Genomic DNA, 23,169 nt, shown 5'->3' with positions numbered 1-23,169 from the left:
GCAGCATTCCTATTATGAGATGACAAGATAGAAGGAGGCATGTGTTGGTGTAAGGCCAGTTAGGTGTTAAAGGAGGCATGGTGTATGGCCAGTTAGGTGATAGAAGGAGGCATGTGTTGGTATAAGGCCAGTTTGAGACCTTGGCTGCAGTTCAACATCAGAGCCGAGATGGTGCTAGTTCATGGCTCCTGTCTCAGGCTTGACACTGACAGTTGACAACACGGTGCTCTCCTGGGCCTTAGGCCATTCTGTCACCCTCCCTGAGCTGTGGAGCTGAGCTCCTTCCCTGTCCTTGCTTCTGCCTCTTCTTAGAAGCCTTTTTGAATTTATCAGAGTGCCTACTATGTGCCAGAGGAGAATTTGCTGCACAAGACAACTTTGATGTCTTATCCAAGTCAGCTTCTCTGAACTCGCAAAAAAACAGATTCCTTCTAGCTCTGATTTTCACTAAATGTTTCTGAGGTCTTGGTTATTCTCCACATAAACCTGGAGACATACTTTTTATTCAAATATAAGGCAGAGGTATGGGGTTTCTGGGTCTGAACCCCAGAATGGTCGAATGGAAAGACGGGGTAGGGACTTTGAGGGCAGCTTCTTACTGGCTATGAGACTTTGGATAAAAGTGACAACCATACAGAGTCCCTTTCCCATCTGTGAAAATGGGATTAACAAAAAAAAGTCCTTTCAGGGTCAGTGTGAGAACCAGCAAATAAGACAAGTGCCTCGCCCTGCTGCACTGTGAATTAACTTTTTTTGGAGGCATTTGTCCTTTGGCTGAAATTCACATGCTGTGTGCTCCAGTACTGTGAAGTACTTTACTTCCTCAACCCCATCCTTCTCTTAGCTTCAGGACTTTTTGCATACATTTTGTTTGCCAAGAATCCATTTGCTCTTTTTTTTCCCCCCAACAGTCTTATTTTGTTCTGGATCCTTTCCATCTTTCTTGATTCTCACCAATTATTTAGCCGTCAATTTAGACATCATTCCTACCACGCTTGGATTAGACATCTCTCCTGTATTTCTCCCATACTTAACACTATGGTAGCGCTTAACATGTAGGCTTGCATTCTCTCATGTATTTTTTTTTTTCTTCAGAAAACTAGATTTATTGCTACACAATCTGCCAGTAATTCCAGCTATTTTGGGTGATTTCATTATTTGACTTAGCATTGTGTGTGTGTGTGTGTGTGTGTGTGTGTGTGTGTGTAAGTACATATTTCAGAAGTCATAGTCTTCTCTGTTGCCCAGTGCAGTGGTGAGATCATAGCTGACTGCTGCATCAAACTCCTAGGCTAAAGTTATCCTCCCTCCTTTGCCTCCCAAAGTGCTGGGGCTATAGGTGTGCACCCCTCCCTGTCCCCTACCCCCAAGCCAGCACTTTATATTTGTCTTCTGACTTGTGTCTATTTCTCCCACCAGAGCTAAGGTGGGTAGGGCTCTGTCCTCCCATCTTATCAAAGACCCAGAACAATGGCTGGTGTGGACTTGCTGGTCAGTATTCACTCACTGAAAGTGTATTGGTTGGGAATTTTTTCAACTCTGTAATGGGTTATTGGGTTAAAAAAAAAAACTCACTGGATTTTTTTGTGTAGGGGTGGGGTAGGGGGATGGGTATAAGAAAATAGGATATAAATTTGTTGTCTCGGGTCATTGAGGTTTGTATTTTTGTTATTTTCTTCTTTTTTTGAGATGGAGTCTCGCTCTGTTTCCCAGGCTGGAGTGCAGTGATGTGATCTCGGCTCACTGCAACCTCTGCCTCCCAGGTTCAAGCAGTTCTCCTGCCTCAGCCTCTGGAGTAGCTGGGATTACAGGCACCTGCCACCACGCCCAGCTAATTGTTGTATTTTTAGTAAAGACAGGGTTTTACCATGTTGGCCAGGCTGGTCACGAACTCCTGACCTCAAGTGCTTCACCTGCCTCAGCCTCCCAAAATGCTGGGATTACATGCGTGAACCACTGTGCCTGGCCAGTTGGTTTTTCAGTTAATTTTTTTCTTTTTTGGGGGGGTGGGGGTAGAGATGGGGTATCGCCATATTGCCCAGGCTGGTCTCAAATTCCTGGGCTCAAGCTATCCTCCCACCTCAGCCTCCCAAAGTGCTGGGATTATAGGTGTCAGCCACTGCACTTGGCCCGAGGTCATTGAGTTTTATTGATGCAGAAATCACTGAAGTTCTTACAAATGTTTTCGTTTTTTTGTTTCTTTGTGTTTTTTTTTATTTTTTGGTGGCAGCAAATGGAAATCTTGGTGCCAGCTATGTTGGCCCTTCACTAGCAGGGATCAGATGTTTTGGAAAGTATATTGCGGGTGTTTTATCTTGATCTGGTTACTTGTTTTAAATAGTTCAGGTTGTTTTGGTTAGGCTTTCTAATAGTAGTTGATCATAATACTCAGCTTTCTATTTTGGGGAAAGTTTAATTTCTTATTAAAAAAACTTTAAGGAAAACCTCAGACTTTAGTGTTGAAAAAATGAGTCACAAAAAAGTCAGAAACATCAGTGAGGGCTGCTCCTTATGGCTGTGAAACTGAGCAGGCTGTGCCCCCAGATGCCAGCCTCATTAGGGTGGATTAATGCTAAGCTCCTCTGAGCTTACACCCATCATTACTCCATGTTCTCCTTTCTCAGCAAATCTGATGCCCATCAATTCTGAACATGTTCTGTGCACTTCCAGTATTCCAGTATTGTTTACCACTACTTGAAGTTGCCCAGCTGAACAAATATTTCTGACTTCAGATAATTTACATGGTATCTTTCCCATAAAGGACATGGCTTCATTGTGTTAATTTCTTTCTTGCTTAACTAAACAAGCAAACCTTTCTTTTGTCACAGCTTTGTTTCTGTATGGTAGGAATTCTATTCTGACGTGCTGTTTAATTAATGTTTGAAAAGAGGACCTTTGCTTATATGCTTCCCTTGGCTACCAGAGACAGCTTTGTAGCGCATGATGGAGCCTGCATAATTTCTCACTGACTGTGTTTGCCTTGGTGTTGTCTGCTACTGAGTTTAAGGGTCACCTCTACTATATATTGTTAGAATATTTAACTTCACCACTAACTTCATACCAATTCATTTTCAGTCTTAATTTTTCCTGGCTTTATTTTTCTCTCATGGTTTGTTGTTGTTTTGGGGGAGGGTAGGCGCAGGGGAGACAGGGTCTCCCTCTGTCACCCAGGCTGGAGTGCAGTGGCATGATCATAGCTCACTGCAGCCTCAACCTTCCAGGCTGAAGCGATCCTGCTACCTCAGCTTCCCGAGTAGCTGGGACTACAGGTACGTGCCACCACACCTGGCTAAATTTTGTATTTTTTATAGAGAGAGGGTTTCGCCATGTTGTTCAGGCCGGTCTCCAACTCCTGGGCTCATACACTTAGCTTGCCTTGGCCTCCCAAAGTAGATATGTTAAAAAGTCTTGCTGATTATAAATAGCTTTATCATTTTGGGAAGTAGATTTTTTAAGTTGTGCAGGTGTGTCTGTAGCTGAAAGACCTTGTTGTGTGAACTAGATTACCTTTAGAAACCTATAACACTAATAATTTTTTTTTTTAATCACACAACCCGTATACCTGTCTGAAAGATTATGGTATACACAAGTGTAGGAATTACTGTTTATTTGCCTTATCAGAAAGTCTTGAAAGCATTATGGATTTGTGTACCCTCCTAATAACTCGACTGGCCTCTTAAGTATCCAGTCCATTGGTGAAGGTCATTGCTGGGAATCCATGGTACTTGTTCAGCCTCCTTCCTTCCGCAGCAGGAGGGACTCTCAAGGAGAGACTCTTGTCACTGATCCTAGATTAGGCCGCAGAATCCTTCTCACACAGGCTGTGGATAATCACAGCCAGTTGTTTGCAGTTGGCATGCAAAATAAACATGATTGCCTCTCTTGGGCTAGATGATCTTTTAAGAGCCTGTTCATTTCAACTTCCATGTTTATTTTAGCTCCTTTGGGAATATAAAAATTCTCCCAATGTCTGAAGAGAGCACATTCAAATGGTCCATCGTCTGAGAAACTCTCCAGACCACTCATCTGTCCCTCCCAGATTCCCCTCCACTGACCCCTCTCAGCCTGTTTCCCTTTGGGGGCACGGTTTCCGAGCCCCTTAGAGTAGGGTTCAGAATTGAGCATAGTACTTGCTACAGGTCTAAACTGTGCTTATTGCAGGGTGGGATCTTAGCTGTCCTTGACATTTGTTGACATTTGTTCAGTGAATAGAAGATCACATGCCCGTATTCCTTAGGCATGAGATGATCATCGGTTACGATTGAACTAGCTTTTAGTTATTAATAATAACTTGTTATTGATTTACATGTTACAAGGTATGTATGGGAGGGAGGCTTTAGTGAACGAGTTGTCTGATTTAACCACGTTGCCTGGTACTAGCGTGAAGGACCATTCTGAGTGATCATTGGTGAGGTGATAGCACAGTTCTGCAGGGAAAGGGTCCTTCTGGAAGGCCACTCCAGCGGGCAGAAGACATCTTGAGTTGGATGAAAGCAAGTTCTCTTGATCACAGAAGCGCAAAGGTGGGTTAATTCCAAGGAAGCTAATGAGACTTGCTGAGTGTCCCCTAAGGAAGTCAGATATCAGAGTGTCCTCTAGGAACTCCTCAGAAATTGACCAGTGGCCACCTTATAGCAACTGGGAGTTATATGCCACTCACTTTAATTTTTTAAGTTAGAAATTTTTTGGCACAGTGGCTCATGCCTGTAATCACAGCAGTTTGGGAGGCCAAGGTGGGAGGATTTCTTGAGCCCAAGAGTTCAAGATCAGCCTAGGCAACATGATAAAACCCCATCTCTTAAAAAAAGTACAATAATTTGCCAGGCGTGGTGGCCCACGTCTGTAGTCCCAGCTACTTGGGAGGCTGAGGTGGGAGTATCCCTTGAGCCTGGGAAATCGAGGCTGCAGTGAGCCGTGATCATGCAATCATACTGTGGCCTGGGTGACAGAGCAGCAAGACCCTGTCTCCAAAAACAAACAAAAAAAAGTGTTTGTGTTCACTGTAGAAAACAGAAAAAAGGGCTTAAAATCCTACCATTCAGAGGTAACTATCATTAATAGTTGTATATTTTTGTGTGTGTGTGTGTGTATGTATATATATGTGTGTGTGTATGTGTGTGTGTATATATATGTGCATATGTGTGTGTGTGTATATATACATATATATGTGTATATATATATGTGTGTGTGTATATATATATATATATATGATAATTAGCTGTCCTTGTCTTTTTTTTGTTTTTCTTCCAAATGGTTTTCCATTTGTGACAGCACTACTTACTGAATCAGCCTTTTCTTGAGGTCAGCCTTTGTGCTATCCAACACTGTGACATGTTCGCAGAAAGTGTTGCCTTTCTCATTTGAGGCTTAGCTAAGCTTGAGGAAGTCTTGGTTCATTAGGGTTAGTGAAGAAGGGACTGATGGTTCTGCCCTCATTTTGGCCACATCTGCCATACTGTGGGCAGTACTGGCCATCAGTTTACAACATTCGTGAATGCAGAGAAGAGTAGTCTCTCCTTCTTTACTGCTTACCTTAAATACTTTCTGTAGGTTAGCTCTATTGGTTAGGGTGTGTAGCAGGTGACACCAGTATTGTGCGTTTTAATGTGGGTGCATTATCTTTTATGTCATTAATATCCTAGAAGAGCTATTAATAAGACTTGCTGGGTTGTTCGATTTTCAGTTTCGTTTCAGATGCTTAGCAATTTACTTATTGTTTCTTGAACTAAATACATTGAAGAGTAAGGCCTAAAAGTAGTGGTTCATGAACATTCACTTGTAAAAACAGAAACATTCCTTCTCCTTGCCTCAAGTTCTTACTCATTTTGATCTTGCCATTCTACCTTCTGTGTTACAAATTATTCAACTAGGGTGTGTACCGGGCCTGTCTACAGACAATGATCAGTGCTTTTTATCATTTTAAAAAGACTTTTTCATTTGCAATTTTTTGGATGAAACATTTCTCAGGTTATTCTGCCTTTCTTTGGTGATACTTGATTCTAAGTAGATGTCTGTAGTACCTTAGTCATTGTAATATAAGTCCCAGTTTCATGTTTTATTTGGGGCTCAGTTCCAAAGAAGTTAAAAATTAATCAGCACTGGCTTCCAGGAATAGATCAGAAAGTCTGAGTGTCTAAACCCATTACAGCTGTTAAAGCTGTCCTTGCACCCCTGGAAAGCGAGAGTGTCATGGATGGGTTGCGGCTATGTCAGTAACCTTACAACTGAGATTTTAAAAGGCAATGACAAGGCCGGGCACGGTGGCTCACACCTATAATCCCAGCACTTTGGGAGGCTGAGGCAGGCAGATCATTTGAGGTCAGGAATTCGAGACCAGCCTGGCGAATGTGGCTAAACCATGTCTCTACTAAAAATATAAAAATTAGCTGGGTGTAGTGGCACACGCCTGTAATCCCAGCTACTCAGGAAGCTGAGGCACAAGAATCACTTGAACCCAGGGAGTGGAGGTTGCAGTGAGCCAAGATCGTGCCACTGCACTCTAGCCTGGGTGACAGAGTAAGAATCTGTCTTAAAAAAAAAAAAAAAAAGCCAGGCGCGGTGGTTCACGCCTGTAATCCCAGCACTTTGGGAGGCCGAGACGGGCAGATCACTTGAGGCCAAGGGTTCAAGACTACCCTGGCTAACATGGCTAAACCCTGTCTCTACTAAAAATACAAAAAATTAGCTGGCGTGGTGGTGGGTGCCTGTGATCCCAGCCACTCAGGAGGCTGAGGCAGGAGAATTGCTTGAACCCAGGAGGCAGACGTTGCACTGAGCCGAGATCATGCCACTGCACTCCAGCCTGGGCAACAGAGCGAGACTCTGTCTCAAAAAAAAAAAAAAAAAAAAAAAAGGCAACAATAAATCCAAGGTGACAAAAACAGCTGTAAAGTTTTTTAGCTGTCTTTTCAAAAACGAAAGTTGTATGCTGTACAGTTGTGGTCTTGGCATTCCTGTGCTGCCTATACACAAGCTATGAAGAGGGAGAAAAGGGGGTAAAGGTGGTTGTGCTGTTACAGGTTTTGTATTTAATTCTAGCTGGCATGTGAGGGATTTCATTCATGTGCCAGAGTGGGAGGTCCTGGAGTGGGGTTGCCCTGCTGTCTGAATCTTCCCACCAGCTACTCCTAACAGAGCTCTGGTGGTTTACCCTAATCTAGCGGCACTCTTTGCTTTCCTGTAGCTCAGTGGCTTCATCTGTTTTCTTGTCTTGGTCAGTCAAGGGACAGATCTACGCTTGTTTAGTCGGTATTTTGGTTTCAAACTGATATTTTTTTTCTTTTCAGAAGCCTCAGTTAAAGAATGACTTAAATATACTTCTTCCCCATTATAGGTGATACAGGCTCATTGAATAAAATTTGGAAAGTAAAGTTCAAAAATATCTTGGCATATTACTTTTCATACTTCTATGCAGGTATACACACAAATTGAATTAGATCAGAGTGAATTTTTAGGCTATTTGATATTAACAAAACTTTTATAGAAATTCTATGTTGCTTTATACTTTCCCCCACTAATGGACAAGACATTGTTTTTCCATATCCTCCCCAGCATACTTCATGCTAACATAATTCAAAATATCAGCCAATTTTGTCTGCAAAAACTAGCATCGTTATTTCACTTGGCATATTTGCCTATCTTTGACCAATAGTCAAAGGGGTGTGTGTGTGTATTTTAGAGACAGGGTCTCACTCTGTTGCCCAGGCTGGAGTGTACTGGCTCAGTCATGGCTCACTGCAGCCTTGACCTCCCAGTCTCCCAAGTAGCTGGGACTACAGATGCATACTACCACACCCAGCTAATTTTTTTTTTTTTTTTTTTTTTTTTTTTTACAGAAGGGATCTCGCTATGTTGCCCAGGCTGGTCTTGAACTCCTGACCTCAAGGGATCCTCCTGACTTGGTCTCCCAAAGTGCTGGTATTATGAGCATGAGCTACCACACCCAGCCTGACCATTTATTTTTGACTCTCAGTTCTATTCATGGCTTCTTTTCTCCAACTGTATATGTCTGATATTCTTCACACTTTTTGGGCAAACAGTTACAATGTGTTGATTAAAGATTTATCATCCAATTTCTTTTTCCCATCTGTGTAGTCTTGTAATTTAAAAAAAAAAAAAACAGTACTGAATATATTGCATGTAATTTCCTGCTTTTTTCTCACTTAAACCTTAAGCCTTTTCACACATTAAACATTGGGAGTTAGTCGGGTATGGTGGCTCACCCCTGTAAATCCCAGCACTTTGGGAGGCCGAGGTGGGCAGATCACCAGGTCACAAGTTTGAGACCAGCCTGGCCAATATGGTGAAACCCCTTCTCTACTAAAAAATACAAAAATTAGGCGGGTGTAGTGGCGTGTGCCTGTAATCCCACCTACTCGGGAGGCTGAGGCAGGAGAATCACTTGAACCTGGGAGATGGAGGTTGCAGTGAGCCGAGATAGTGCCACTGCACTCCAGCCTGGGCGACAGAGTGAGACTCTGTCTCAATTAAAAAAAAAAAAAAAAAAAAAAGGAATAATTCTCATTTTTGTTCTGATTTATAACAACTTAAATCGTTGAATTAGTAGGTCTTTTTAAAAACAGCTTTATTGAAGTATGATGGACATAAACACATCTTTAAAGTGCACGTTTTGATAAGTTTTAACATACATATACACATGTGAAACCATTAAGATTTACCTATGATGTGTGAGTCAATAGCTTATTCCCTTTCATAGCTGAGTAGTGGTTTGTTGTGTAGATATACTACAATTTACTAGTTTACCTGTTGATGAACATTTGGGCTGTTTCCAGTTTTTATAACTACTACAGGTAAAGGTGCTATGAACATTTATGTGTAGGTCTCTATGTGGATGTTTGCTTTTGTGAGGACCCACTTGTAACCCCCAGAGATAGTATGAAGATTATTTTAAACTAAAGACATTTGAGATTCAACAGATGCAGAAAGAAGCCTAATCAGAAATTCCTTACTTTAACTAAAGGCAGAAACTTCTGGGAATGAGGCTGCTAAAAATCCCCTCCCTTGGGGAATGTTCTTGGCCTGGAAAAAAAAAAAAAAAAGATGGAGAAGACCACTCTCATCTGCATAAACAAACATTACGACAAAATTTATCTCTGTTCCCCTTGAAACCGATTTATTTTCCCATAGAAGCCTTTTCTCCTGTATCCTTTTTCCCCAGTTAATTGAGTTTGTAAACTCCCTTTTTTAGCTGTTTAGAGTACTGCTTTTGTGCACTTCGATATGCGTATGAAAAAGTTTTGGTTTTTTTCTCCTGTTCATCTGTGCATTGTCAGTTGAATACGTAGGCCCTCAATTACTGAACCTAAGTTGATAAAGGAGAAAGTTTTTCTTCCTGGTATATTCATTTCTCTCAGGTAAATACACAGGGGTGGAATAACTGGATCATATATTTAATGTTTTTAAAAAATTCTAGGCCGGGCACAGTGGCTCAAGCCTGTAATCCCAGCACGTTGGGAGGCTGAGGCAGGTGGATCTTGAGGTCAGGAGATTGAGACCATCCTGGCTAACACGGTGAAACCCCGTCTCTACTAAAACAAAAAATTAGCCGGGCGTGGTGTCGGGCACCTGTAGTCCCAGCTACTCGGGAGGCTGAGGCAGGAGAATGGCGTGAACCCGGGAGGCGGAGCTTGCAGTGAGCCGAGGTCACACCACTGCACTTCATCCAGCCTGGGCGACAGAGCGAGACTCCGTCTCAAAAAAAAGAAAAAAAAAATTCTAAACTTCTCCATAGTAGTTGTGCCACTTTATGTTCTCACCAGCAGGTCCAGTCCTTGACAACACTTGGTGGTTTAATTTTAGCCATTCTAAAATGGCTCTGCATCCTTGCCATAGGTGTGTAGTATCTCATTGTGTGAGTATGTGTGTGTGTTTATAATAACTTTATTGAGATATTCACATACCAAGTGGCTTCTTTCTCTTAGTATAATGCTCTCAATGTTCATGGGTATTGTAGCAGGTTATCAGTGCTTTGTTCCTTTTTTAAAATCAGATAATTTAAATCAGATAATTTAAAACAAATTGTAGAATAGCCATAGGTTTACAGGGAAGTAGTACAGATAGTGTAGAGTTCCCACACACCCTAGACCCAGTCTTCTCTGTTATTAACATAATACTTGAGTATGGCACATTTGTCACAATTAAAGAACCAAATTATTATTTCATGGTTTATAGTAAACCAAATTCCATATTGTTACTCAGATTTCCTTAGTTCTTACCTAATATCCTTTATCTGTTCCATGATCCTGTCTGGGACACTATTTCATTGTCATGTTTCCTTAGGCTTCTCTTGACTGACTGTGACAGTTTCCTAAACTCTCCTTCTTATTGATGATCTGGACAGTTTTCAGGAATATTGATCAGGTATTTTGTCAAATGACCCTCAGTTGGAACTTGTGTGAAGTTTTTCCCATTATTAGACTGGGTTAATGGACTTTCTAGGAGGAAGACTTCAGATAAAATGTCCTTCTCATTATATCAAGGGCACATACAAGCAATATGACTTACCACTGATGTTGATGTTAACCAACCAACCTACCTACCTTCCTTCCTTCCTTTTTCTTTCTTTCTTTCTTTTTTTTTTTTTTTTTTTTTTTTTGACAGAGTCTTGCTGTGTCGCTAGGCAGGAGTGCAGTGACGTGATCTCGGCTCACTGCAACCTCCACCTCCCAGGTTCAAGCAATTCTCCTGCCTCAGCCTCCCCAGTAGCTGGGATTACAGGTGCTTGCCACCATGCCTGTTTAATTTTTGTGTTTTTAGGAGAGATGGGGTTTCACCATATTGGCCAGGCTGGCCTTGAACTCCTGACCTCAGGTGATCCACCTGCCTTGGCCTCCAAAGTGCTGGGATTATGGGTGTGAGCCACCATGCCCAGCCCACTGATGTTAACCTTGATCACCTGGATGAAATAGTATTTGTTAGTTTGCACCACCACTCCTCCCTGCCAATACTTTGCACAGCCCGTACTTAAGTAGTGGAGAATTACGCTCTATCTCCTTGAGGGTGGACCGTCTACATAAATTATTTGGAATTTCTCTCCTTGGAGATCCGTTCAATCTTCCCTATTTGTTCAGTCATTTGGCTTGTGGATATTTATTTTGTACTCTGAGCTATAGTCTAATACTACTTTAACTATTTTGCTGTTCTGATGTTCCAGCTTTGGCTGTTGGGGGCTCCTGTGTCCCTTTGGTCACTCCATCATTGTGTGTTTCTGTGTGTGGTGGTTTTTTGTTGGTTGGTTGCGATTGGTTTTTTCTTTTTGAGTACGTACTTTCTGGCACTACAAGATATTTCAGGATTATCTTGTAGAATTCCTGCTTCAGTCCTTGAAATAGCTATTTGTCTAAGGAGCTTTGGTTCCTTTTATTGGAGAATGGCTCAGGCACTCCATCCGCCTTGGCCTCCCAAAGGGCTGGGATTAGAGGTGTGAGCCAGCATGCCTGGCCAATATTTCACATCTTAAAAACTTTATGAAATGGATAATTTTTAAGCATTTACAAATGTAGAGAGAATAGTATAATAAATCTCCCCATGTACCTATCCCCTAACTTCAATTATCAGCTTAAGGCCAATCTCATTTTCTCTATATCTATCCCACCTCTCTCTATCAGATAATTTGAAACAAATCTTAGATAAGTAATTTCATTAGAAATTATTTCAGCATGTATCTCTAAAAGATATGGGCTTAAAAAAATCAATATCATCACATATAAAAAATTCTCATAAACCATGAAGTCTGTTCAAATATCTTAGTTGGTTCACATTTGAAAAATTGTATTAGGATCCAAATAGGCTGGATGTGGTGGCTCACGCCTGTAATCCCAGCACTTTGGGAAGCAGAGGCAAGACAACTGCTTCATCCCAGGCATTTGAGACCAGCTTTGGGCAATGTGGCGAGACCCTGTCTCTCTTTCTTAAAAAAAATAATAAAATTAAAAAATAAAAATAAAAATAGATGGGCGGTAGGGGGAATCCAAATGAGGTTTATATTTTGCAGTTAGTCGATTTAAGTCTCTTGACTTTTAGGTTCCCATTCCTTTTTTTATCTTCCCCCACCCCCTACCCCATTGATTGACGAAACTCTTTTATCCTGTCATGTTTAGGTTGGCTGACTTCATCCTTGAAGTACAGTACATGTTCCTCAGTCTTCTGGATTCTTGTGAATTGGTGGTTAGATTTAGAGCAGTGATCTCAACCTTAAATTTTAAAAATTCTAATGTCCAGGCTATGTCTCATACTAATTTGAATTTCTAGTCTTAGGATCCAGGCATCAGTATTTTTAGCTCCTCAGGTGATTGTACTGTGCTGCCAAGATTGAGAACCACAGTAGATCTGGGCATATTCAGATTCACTTTCTTTCTCCCTCCCTTCCACTTCCCCTCTTTCTCTTTAAGCAAGAATACTTCATAGATGGTAGTACAGACTTCTGTCAGGAAGTACATACTTGGTTTTCTCTTTTTGTAATGTTAGCAGCCATAGATTTGAGAGCTCCATTATTTCATAAAGGGAGGCAAAAAGGTCATTTTCCAATTCTATTATTCTTTCATTTATTAATTGAAGCACTTCTATAAAGAGAAACTCCCAGATACTATTTGGTTACTGCCAAAATTTAATTTCTATAAGAAAGGCATTAATGTTTGATTTTACAGACGGCTTATCAACTTATAATGGGGTTATGGTCCTGATAATCCCATTATAAGTTGAAAATATTGTAAGTTGAAAGTTCATTTAATACACCTAACCTACCAGGTAGGATATGTTTGTTTTGTTTTGTTTTGAGATAGTCTCACTCTGTCACCCAGGCTGGAAGTACAGTGTTACGATCCTGGCTCACTACAACCTTTGCCTCTGAGGCTCAAGTGATCCTCCCACCTCACCCTCCTGAGTAGGTGGAACCACAGGCACGCACCACCACACCCAGCTAATTTTTGTATTTTTTGTAGAGACGGGGTTTTGCCATGTTGCCCAGGCTGGTCTTGAACTCCTGGGTTCAAGTAACCTGCCTGCCTCTGCCTCCCAAAGTGCTGGGATTACAGTATGAGCCACCTCACCCAATGCCTACCAGGTTGTTTTATAAAGATCCATTTATGGCCATTCTTTTTAAAGGGCTGCATAATTGGAAAAGACTAATATATCTTTTGTTGGGGTTGTATAAATTGCTTCCAGTCTCATTCTTATAAATAGGGCTTTGTTAAACTGCTTTGAGATACAATTTATATACCATACAATTCACCCATTTAAAGTGTACAATTCAGTGGTTTTTAGTGTATTCACAAATACATACTACCACAATTAATTTTAGAATATTTTTGTCACCTCAAATTCTGCACCCTTCAGATATCGCTCTCCTGTTCTTTCCCCCCACTGAACCCCCATCACCCCACCCCACTTAGTCCTAAGCATCTGCTAATCTTTCTATATTTCCCTATTCTGGGCATTTCATATAAATGCAGTCATATAATATGTGGTCTTTTGTGTCTGGCTTCTTTCACTTAGGAAAGTGTTTACAAGGTTCTTCAGTGTTGTTGCCTGTATCCAGACTTTTATTCTTTTTTTTTTTTTTTTTTTGAGATGGAGTCTTCCTCTGTCGCCCAGGCTGGAGTGCAGTGGCACGATCTCGGCTCACTGCAACCTCTTCCTCCCAGGTTCATGCCATTGTCCTGCCTCAGCCTCCCGAGTAGCTGGGACTACAGGTGCCCACCACCACGCCCGACTAAGTTTTTGTATTTTTAGTAGAGGCGGGGTCTCACCGTGTTAGCCAGGATGGTCTCCATCTCCTGACCTCATGATCTGCCCGCCTCGGCCTCCCAAGGTCCTGGGATTACAGGTGTGAGCCACCGCGCCCGGCTCCAGACTTCACTCTTTTTATTGCTGAGTAATACTCCACTGCATAAATATACCACGTTGTTTATCCGTTCGTCAGTCCATGGATATTTTGGTTGTTTCCACTTTTTGGCTATAGTAATGCTTCTGTGTACATTAATGTACGATTTCTTGTGTGAACATGTATTTTCATTTTTCTTGGGTATGTTTCTAGGAGTTCAATTGCGGAGTCACATAGTAACTTTGTGTTTTAACATTTTGAGAAATTGCCAGACTGTTTTCCAAAGTGGCTGCACCATTTTACATTCTTGCCAGCGGTATAAGATGGTTCTAATCTCTTCATTTTCTTTGCAAACACTTGGTATGATCTGACTTTTTGATTATAGCCTACTGGGTGTAAAGTGGTATCCTCTTGTGGTTTTCGTTTGCATTTCCCTGATGACTAATGATATCAAGCATCTTTCATGTGTTTATTGAGCATTTGTAGTATATCTTCTTAGACAAATAATCTGAGTAGACATTTTTCCAATCTGTTAATGGATTGTCTTTATTATTGAGTTGTAAAAGTTACTCACATACTTGCTTGTTAGCCTGCATGTAAACATCTAAATCCATCAGCCTATGTGTCCTGATTTTTGCGCTACACTTCCATCACTATTCCCTGTATTTAATAAATAGATTATTTTGATAAACTAGTCTTTAATACTATGTAGTTATATTGTTTCCACACATGGCTTTGCTTAGGTGTGTTTGTTTGTTTGTTTTGAGACAGAGTCTTGCTCTGCCACCCAGGCTGGAGTGCAATGGCGCCATCATAGCTCACCTCTATTTCCTGGGCTCAAATGATCCTCCTGCCTCAGCCTCCCAAGAAGCTGCATCTGTAGGTGCAAGCCACTGCACCTAGCTGATTGATTTTTTTTTTTTGGTAGAGCTAGGTTTTTCTGTATTGCTCAGGATGGTCTCAAACTCCTAGGCTCCAGCAAATCTCTACCCTCCCTTACCCCTCCACCCCTGCGTTGGCCTCTCAAAGCACTGGGATTTACAGACATGAGCTACCACACCCAACCTTGCTCAAGTATTGAGTTTGTTATGGGGTTCTAGAATTTTGATCTTTATACTTACTTGTCTGAGGTGTCACTAATGGGCAAGGCCATTTTTGTTTTACCATAAGGCGTACAGCAATTGGATAAAAATTAATGGTAGGAGGATAGTTATTGAGATGGCAGATGATGCACTGATTGTGATATAAGTGAATTTGTATTTAGCTGAACTTTTGGTCATGATTAAAATTCTGACAGATGTAGTGCTTGAATTTGTTTTTAGCAATTTTACTGCTTCTGTCTATAAAATATGTTAAACAATGAGAGAATATTTCTCTTACGATACAGTTGAAATCCTAGGAAACTTTATCTTGGAAAAAAAATAAACCTGGTAAGATCAAATTTCATTTTACTCAAACTACAGTGTTTTCTGAAAGATGCAGGAGTTGCTATCCTGCCAACCTGTTTTGTTGTATTCAGAGATAATAACCTGTATAGTGCCCATTACATAGTGAAGTTTTTTGTTTTTTATTTTTTTAAAACAGCGTCTCTGTTGCCCAGGCAGGAGTACAGTGCTGCAACCACGGCACACTGTAGCCTCAACCTCCTGGGCTCAAGTGATCCTCCCACCTCGGCCTCCTGAATAGCTGGGACCACAGGGGTGTGTCACCACACCTGGCTAATTTATTTTTTGTAAAGATGGGGTCTTCCTATGTTGCCCAAGCTAGTCTCCTGAGCTCGAGTGATTCTCCCGCCTCGGCCTCCCAAGGTGCTGGGATTATAGGTGTGAGCCACTGCACCAGGTCACATAGTGACGTTTTAATGAACAGTGCAAATGTTACATCTTTGCCCAGTGATTATTGTTAATTTTAAACTTTGGACTTTGACGTTAAAAATTAAGTTTTAAGGCCGGGTGCATTGGCTCAAGCCTGTAATCCCAGCACTTTGGGAGGCCGAGGTGGGTGGATCATTTGAGGTCTGGAGTTCGAGACCAGCCCTGCCAACATGGCAAAACCCCATCTCTACTAAAAATACAAAAATTAGCTGGGCGTGGTGGTACGTGCCTGTAATTCCAGCTACTAAGGAGACTGAGGCAGGAGAACTGCTTGAACCTGGGAGGTGGAGGTTGCAGTGAGATGAGGTCATGCCACTGCACTCCAGCCTGGGTGACACAGTGAGACTCCATCTAAAAAAAAAATTAAAATTTAACTTAAAATTTTAAAATCAGCCATCACTTTAATGAACATATAAGCATATACAAGTAGAGAGTATATAATAAATCCTCATGTACCTGTCAACCAGCTTCAAAATTTATCAACTTTCTGCACTTGCTGGTATGAAGAGCTTTTGAAGAATCATTTTCCATACAAGGTGGTGACTTTTTGAGAAACGGGTGTAGCCTATTGAGCACTGACTTTAGAGTCACACAGTGTGGGTTCACATCCTGACTCTTCACGTGTTTCCTGTCCCACTGGGCATGTGGCCTTTCCTCTTTGAAACTCAATTTTTGCATCTTGAAAACAGGGTTAATATCTGCCTTTGAAGGTTGTTCAGATGACTAAGTGGAATAATGTGTGTGAAGAATCCAGTATGTTTGGTGGCTGATTACTGTGTGGATATAGAGACTGCTGGGAGGAGGGATTTCTCCATTGCTGTGTGGGAGTCCCAAAGTCTATAGCTCTGTGCTAGGGCCTGTTCTAGATACAGCTGTGAAGTTGAGTCTAATTTAGACATGGACAAGTGAATGGCCTTCCAAAGTAAAGACAAGCCCCTGGCTTAGGTTGGAGGTGGGTGCTTACTATGGAAGATGGGAGAGAGGTGTATTAATTTATCAGGGCTGCTGTAACTAATTTCCACAAACTGGGAAGCTTAAAACGAAGTTCTGGAAACCAGAAGTCTGCCATCGGGTGCTGGCAAGCCTTCCTCCTAGCCTCTAGTGGCTGTGCCCAATCTTTGCTGTTCCTTGGCTTGTAGCTGCATCATCCCAGTCTCTGCCTTTGTAGTCACGTTGTGTTCTCCCTGTGTGTGTCTGTCCAAATTTCCCTCTTAAAAGGATATTAGTCATTGGATTAGAGCTATATTCACAGGTACTGGTGAATTTTTAAAGGGCGCTATTCATCCCAGTACAGGGAGTTAACCAAGACTGGGGTGATCAGGGATTGTGTCCTAGAAGTAAGAAGACATAGTGTGTTCTAGTTTAAAGGTAGTTAGTAGGGAATCAGTTGGGAGTGGATGAGAGTAATGTATGACAGTCTTGAACCATATTAAATTGCATGGATGCCACTCATCGGCCAAGAAGCATGGTGGGCAGTAGGCCAGGCACGGTGGCTCATGCCTGTAACCCCAGCACTTTGGGAGGCCGAAGCGGGTGGATCATGAGGTCAGGAGATCGAGACCATCCTGGCTAGCACAGTGAAACCCCGTCTCTACTAAAAAATACAAAAAATTAGCTGGGCATGGTGGCAGGCACTTGTAGTCCTAGTACTCGGGAGGCTGAGGCAGGAGAATGGCGTGAACCCGGGAGGCGGAGGTTGCAGTGAGCTGAGATCGTGCCACTGCATTCCAGCCTGGGCAACAGAGCAAGACTCCATCTCAAAAAAAAAAAAAAAAAAAAGAGGCATAGTGGGCAGTCTCCACGGTTTTTACCTCAAAATTCACAGTGTAATGGGTATTCTTTTGTATTCATGGCTGAACGTTAATTTTGAAATAGCCTTTTAATATTTAAAGACATTACCAAATTACAACTTTCCCAACCCATCTTAGAAGTTGACATTCAAATTCTCTGCATCCCCTGACCCCTCACCAGTTAGCTGACCATGGCTTGACCTCTCAAGTGCACCTGTGTAAGACTTCACTCGTTAACAATAAGAGATGCATGGAATTGCCCCATGTATAGCCAGTGCATGGATGTATATTTTGTAGGGACCAAATACAAGCTATAAGAGCATATAGGTTCCAAACCAAGTATGGACTGGGAGTGGCGAGTTGCAGACACAACTCTGGGAATCCTGCTGTTGAGGATAGAAGCAGGCACATGGGGAGGAGCAGTTTGAAGACTAGAAAATTGAGATTTTGTTTTGTAGTATCTTTAAACTCCAGGTGAACTTGGTTGGTGAATAGAGCTTCTGTGAGGGCAATTTACTGTTTTATAGAATTGATTTCCTAAAAGATTTGCCGTTAACTGAACTGTCTTCTGCTAACCATAACTTCTCCTTGATTATTAATGGACCCCTGTTACTCATTAAAACCTTTAAAATTACTTGAGAATGCCTGCTTCTAGTCCCAGTTCATTTGTAATAGGTGCTATCCAAATTGGTACCCAAATATTTTCTAAACAACATGAAGTGGGATCACATCTGAGGGGTAGGATCTGAATGAAAAGTTGGATTAATAGAATTTTGGACCAAAAGCAGTACTTGTGGACTTAAGCAGTTTTTTAACTACAGCAGATATAAGAGAACATGGCTGGGATCAAAAAATGCCTTTATCTTGAATACACACTAGCTGAGACAGAGCAACAGTGGGTGTGGGGAAACCTTGGTTTGCCTTGTAGAACTACCTGCTCCACCCCACCAATAAATTTCAGAAGGAAAAAATTTCAAGGACATTTGTAACACTGATAATTTGTCCACCCATTGTTCAAAAGCAGCTGAACTTATTATGAAACACATGTCCATCATAGGAAACAAATGCTAATGGAGGGAGGGACTCCACTAGTCCGCTTTCTTCCATAGAACTCTGACCTTGTCCTAGCAGTGTGTTCAATATGCCACAATGAGTTGGTGTGGTAAGCATCTTTTTTTCCTCTGCTTGGTCTCCAAATAATTCATGCATTTGGCTCTGCTCATTCAATTGTGTTTCTCCAGTACTCTTCCGGGGGAGCCTTACGAATAGAAGAGAAGGCCAGGCACGGTGGCTCACACCTGTAATCCCAGCACTTTGGGAGGCCATGGTGGGTGAATCACGAGGTCAAGAGATTGAGACCATCCTGGCCAACATGGTGAAACCCCGTCTCTACTAAAAATACAAAAATTAGCTAGGCATGGTGGCGGGCACCTTTAGTCCCAGCTACTCGGGAGGCTGAGTCAGGAGAATGGCTTGAACCTGGGAGGCGGAGGTGGCAGTAAGCCAAGATCATGCCACTGCATTCCAGCCTGGCAACAGAGCGAGACTCTGTCTCAAAAAAAAAAAAAAAACAAGCAAAAATTAGCCTGGCATGGTGGTGCGTGCCCATAATCCCAGCTACTTAGGAGGCTGAAGCAGGAGAATTGCTTGAACCTGGGAGGCAGAGGTTACAGTGAGCCAAGATCATACCACTACACTCCAGCCTGGGAGACAGGCTCTGTCTCAGGGAGCGAGACTCTGTCTCAAAAAAAAAAAAAACAAAAAAAAAACCAAGAAGAGAAATGTCTATTTTCCTGGCATTTTTTTTTTTTGAAAACTATCTAAAGGCCAATGTAATTCAGATTTGATATTTGTTTTCATTTTCTTCCTCATTCTAAAATTATATACTCCTTGTAGAAAACTTGAAAAGTGAAAAGAAAAAGTCTTTCTCCCAATGGCAACATTATTCCGTGACTAATAGTTCAGTTTAATGATTAGGCATTTTTCAACATCGTTGGGTCTTGCATGTATAATTTTATATCCTGTTTTAAACATTTTTAATTTTTTAAAAAATCGAACTATATTTGATGTCATAAAATTCACCTTTCTGAAGCATACAATTCAGTGGTTTTTAGTATAGTCTAAAGGTTTGGAAGTATCACCACTAATCTTAAGACATTTTAATTACTCCCAAAAGTAACCCTATAGCCGTTAACAGTCACTTGCCCCTCCTATCTTCCAGTCTCCTCCCAGGCCCTAGAAACCACTAATCTACTTTCTGAGTCTCTAGCTTTGCCTATTGTGGACATTTAATATAAAAGGAATCATATACTATGTGGCCTTTTATGTCTGGCTTCCTTCACTTAGCATAATATTTTCAAGGTGCAGCCAGATTTTAGTAGGTACTTCATTCCTTTTTATGGCTGGATAATAATTATTGTGTGAATATACCACTTACTGTTTATCCATCCAGCAGCTGATGGACATTTAGGTTGTTTGCATTGAATGATGCTGCTCTGAACACTGGTGTACATGTTTTTGTGTAAACATAGATTTTCAGTTCTTTTGGGTGTATACCCAGGAATGGAATTGCTAGATCATATGGTAACTTTTTGAAGAACAACCAGACAGTTTTCCAAAGAGGCTGTACCATTTTACATTCCCACCAATGATGTCTGAGGGTTCCAGTTTCCCTATATCCTTTGCCTAAACACTTGTTATTATTTGTCTTTTCAATTATAGCCATCCTAGTGGGTGTGAAGCGATAAGTCACTTTAGTTTGATTTCTGTTACCCTGCTGACTAATGATGTCGAGCATTGTTTCATGTGCTTATTAGTCATCTGTATATCTTCTTTGAGGAAATGTCTATTCACTTCCTCTGCATAAAAAATGGGTTATTTGGCCTTTTAGTGTTGAGTTATAAGAGTTCTTCGTATATTTTAGATGTAAGTCCCTTATCAGATATATGATTTGCAAATATTTTCTCCCATTATCTATGTCTTTGCACTTTCTTGATAGTGTTCTTTGAAGCACAAAGGTTTTATTTTTTTGTTCTTTTCTTTTTAGCACAGTTTTTTTTTTTAATTTTGTCATAAACATTATGTAATTGGACTCCTTAAGTTTATAATGGATGTTTTTTCTGTTCTATGTGTAACTTGTAATTTACTTAACCATTCCTCATGTTTAACAATTACCACAGTTGTGAACATATCTGTGGATGAATTTACACCCACATTCCTGCTGATTTCTTTAGTGACAATTGAACAGAAATAAAATTAGCAGGTCAAAGATTAGCAATCTTTCAAGGCTTTTTTATTTAGTTAGTTAATTTTGGTCTTTGAGACAGGTTTCGCTGTGTTGCCCAGGCTGATCTTGGCTCATTGCAGCCTCCACCTTCTGGGCCAAGCCAACCTCCTGCCTCAGCCTGTCGTGTAGCTGGGACTACAGGCATGCACCACCATTCCCAGGTAATTTTTTGTATTTTTTGTAGAGATGGGGTCTTGCCATGTTGCCCAAAATGGTCTTGAATTGCTGGACTCAAGCGATCCGCCTGCCTCGGGCCTCCCAAAGTGTTGGGATTATAGGTGTGAGCCACCGTGCCCAGCTTCAAGGCTTTTTCTTTCTTTCTTTTTTTTTTTTTTTTGGGGAGATGGAGCCTTACTCTGTTGCCCAGGCTAAAGTGCAGTGGTGTGATCTGGGCTCACTGCAAGTTTTGCTTTCCCGGTTCAAGCCATTCTCCTGCCTCAGCCACCCGAGTAGCTGGGATTACAGGTGCCCGCCACCATGCCCGGCTAATTTTTGTATTTTTAGTAGAGATAGGGTCTCTGAACTCCGGACCTCAGGTGATCCGCCTGCCTTGGCCTCTCAAAGTGCTGGGATTACAGGCGTGAGCCACCGCGCCTGGCCTCAAGGCTTTTTTTAATTGCTAAATTTATTTTGAGAAATATCTCAAGTAACACTCCTCCCAGCAGAGTTTAAGACTTCTTCCAGTGATCCCTTGTTAGTGCTGTATGTTGATGTTAGCATCTGTTAGCTGTGATTCCTTTGCCCTTTTGCAAGTGGAGCTGCTGTGTTTTCCCAAAATTATTTGTGTATTTTAAAGTCAGTTTTACCAAATCATGTGTTTTCATGTAGTGTGGTATTCTTAACTGCACCAATTGATGGGATGTTGAGAACTGCTCATGCTAAATTCAATTCTATAGCATAAGTCGGTAGTGAGAGATTCTGAGTTTTCTTTTTTCCCTTTATTGAACTAGTCTAGGAATTTTATTATAAGGCCCCATAGAGCCAGAAGGATAACTGCTGCACACCTGAAGGACTAATTCTTGTAGGAAACATTCCTATCATTATTGACTTTGGAATCTACCTCTTCTCCTCCTCCAGTTGCTTTTATTCTTACTTTTAAACTAAGCTTTAATTAGGGGTAGTGGGTAAAATGCCAGCATCTGGGATGGTCTGCTACTGCTTTTGGAGACCATACAATCTTGGACATTTATCACCTCATTTAGAAAATTCACTTCTTATTCTGTGATTTTACCAGAATTATGTTTGGAGTTGTAATCAGTTTTTGTTCTGAACTGCTGTCTTTCCCTTTTTCTCTAGTAATCTGTAGCTGTTTGGAGTGGTATTCCTGCCTTTCTGCTAAAGGAGTAAGCTAGTTACTAAAACTGGTGTTTGCTTCTAGGATTCTCTAGCCTTTGCATTTTGTTTTAGCGGCGAAAAGCCTAGAAGGGGGCCTGGGCAGTCAGTGCTGTCCTAGTTCTTTGCTTGACTCCCCCAGACTGTGTGGCATGTTGGGGGACCCTGTGCCTGAAGGGGGTGGAATGAAAGAAAGATAGCAGATCAATAGCTGAGACTCCCACCTATTGAATTCCATGTGGCAGTTCCAAAGGTTTGCATTTACCAACACGGATGGATCACCAAGATGACAGATTGGGGTGGTGGGGGAGGGTAGCAAGATAAGGAATGTCATACTTAAGCAAGTTACTTAAAATCGACCTCAGTTTATTCATATATGAAATGGGGATAATTGCTACATTCTGAGGCATAAATAAGATGGATTATATAAAATGTTTAAAACAGTATTTGACACTCTAGTGTGAAAATTTAAAACTCAACAAATATTGCTCTTTGGGTATATATGTGAATATATGAGCATATACACATACCTTTTTAAAAATTGAGAAATTCACATAATATAAAATTGTTGCGGGAAGTCAGGGACCCTGAACGGGGGGACCGGCTGAAGCCTTGGCAGAAGAACATAAATTGTGAAGATTTCATGGACATTTATCATGGAACCTGCCGACATGTGATGTCTCCCCCAGACACCTAGCTTTAAAATTTCTCTCTTTTGTACTCTGTCCCTTTATTTCTCAGACCGGCCGACACTTAGGGAATATAGAAAAGAACCTATGTGAAATATCGGGGGTGAATTTCCCCCGATATCAAATCATTTTCTTTTTATACTTTTACTTATTTATCATCATCATCATCGTCACTATTGGAGACAGAGTCTCACTCTGTCACCCAGGGTGGAGTGCAGTGGCGTCATCATAGCTCACTGCATCCTCCTAACTCTGCGTTCAAGCAGTCCTACCACCCCAGCCTCCTGAGTAGCTGGGAGTACAGGCACTCACCACCACATCTGGCTAATTATTTTTATTTTTGTAGAGATGGGGTCTT

At 41.4% G+C, this 23,169-nt stretch overlaps 1 protein-coding gene and 1 non-coding gene across 7 annotated transcripts in view; one reads left to right on the top strand and one right to left on the bottom strand.

The window, feature by feature from the left end:
- The window catches only part of IGF2BP3 (insulin like growth factor 2 mRNA binding protein 3), a 153,724-nt gene that overhangs the window by 66,331 nt on the left and 64,224 nt on the right, over positions 1-23,169 (top strand). The window lies entirely within an intron of this gene.
- LOC112209921 (small nucleolar RNA SNORD65) lies at positions 1,090-1,160 on the bottom strand. The gene has a single exon (XR_002944909.1). It is a non-coding gene; the product is annotated as a small nucleolar RNA SNORD65 (small nucleolar RNA).

Source organism: Pan troglodytes, chromosome 6 (assembly GCF_028858775.2).
Source record: "Pan troglodytes isolate AG18354 chromosome 6, NHGRI_mPanTro3-v2.0_pri, whole genome shotgun sequence".
Classification (NCBI taxonomy): Eukaryota; Metazoa; Chordata; class Mammalia; order Primates; family Hominidae; genus Pan; species Pan troglodytes.
The sequence above is the reverse complement of the archived record's forward strand: the minus strand, read 5'-3'. Positions and strand labels throughout refer to the sequence as shown.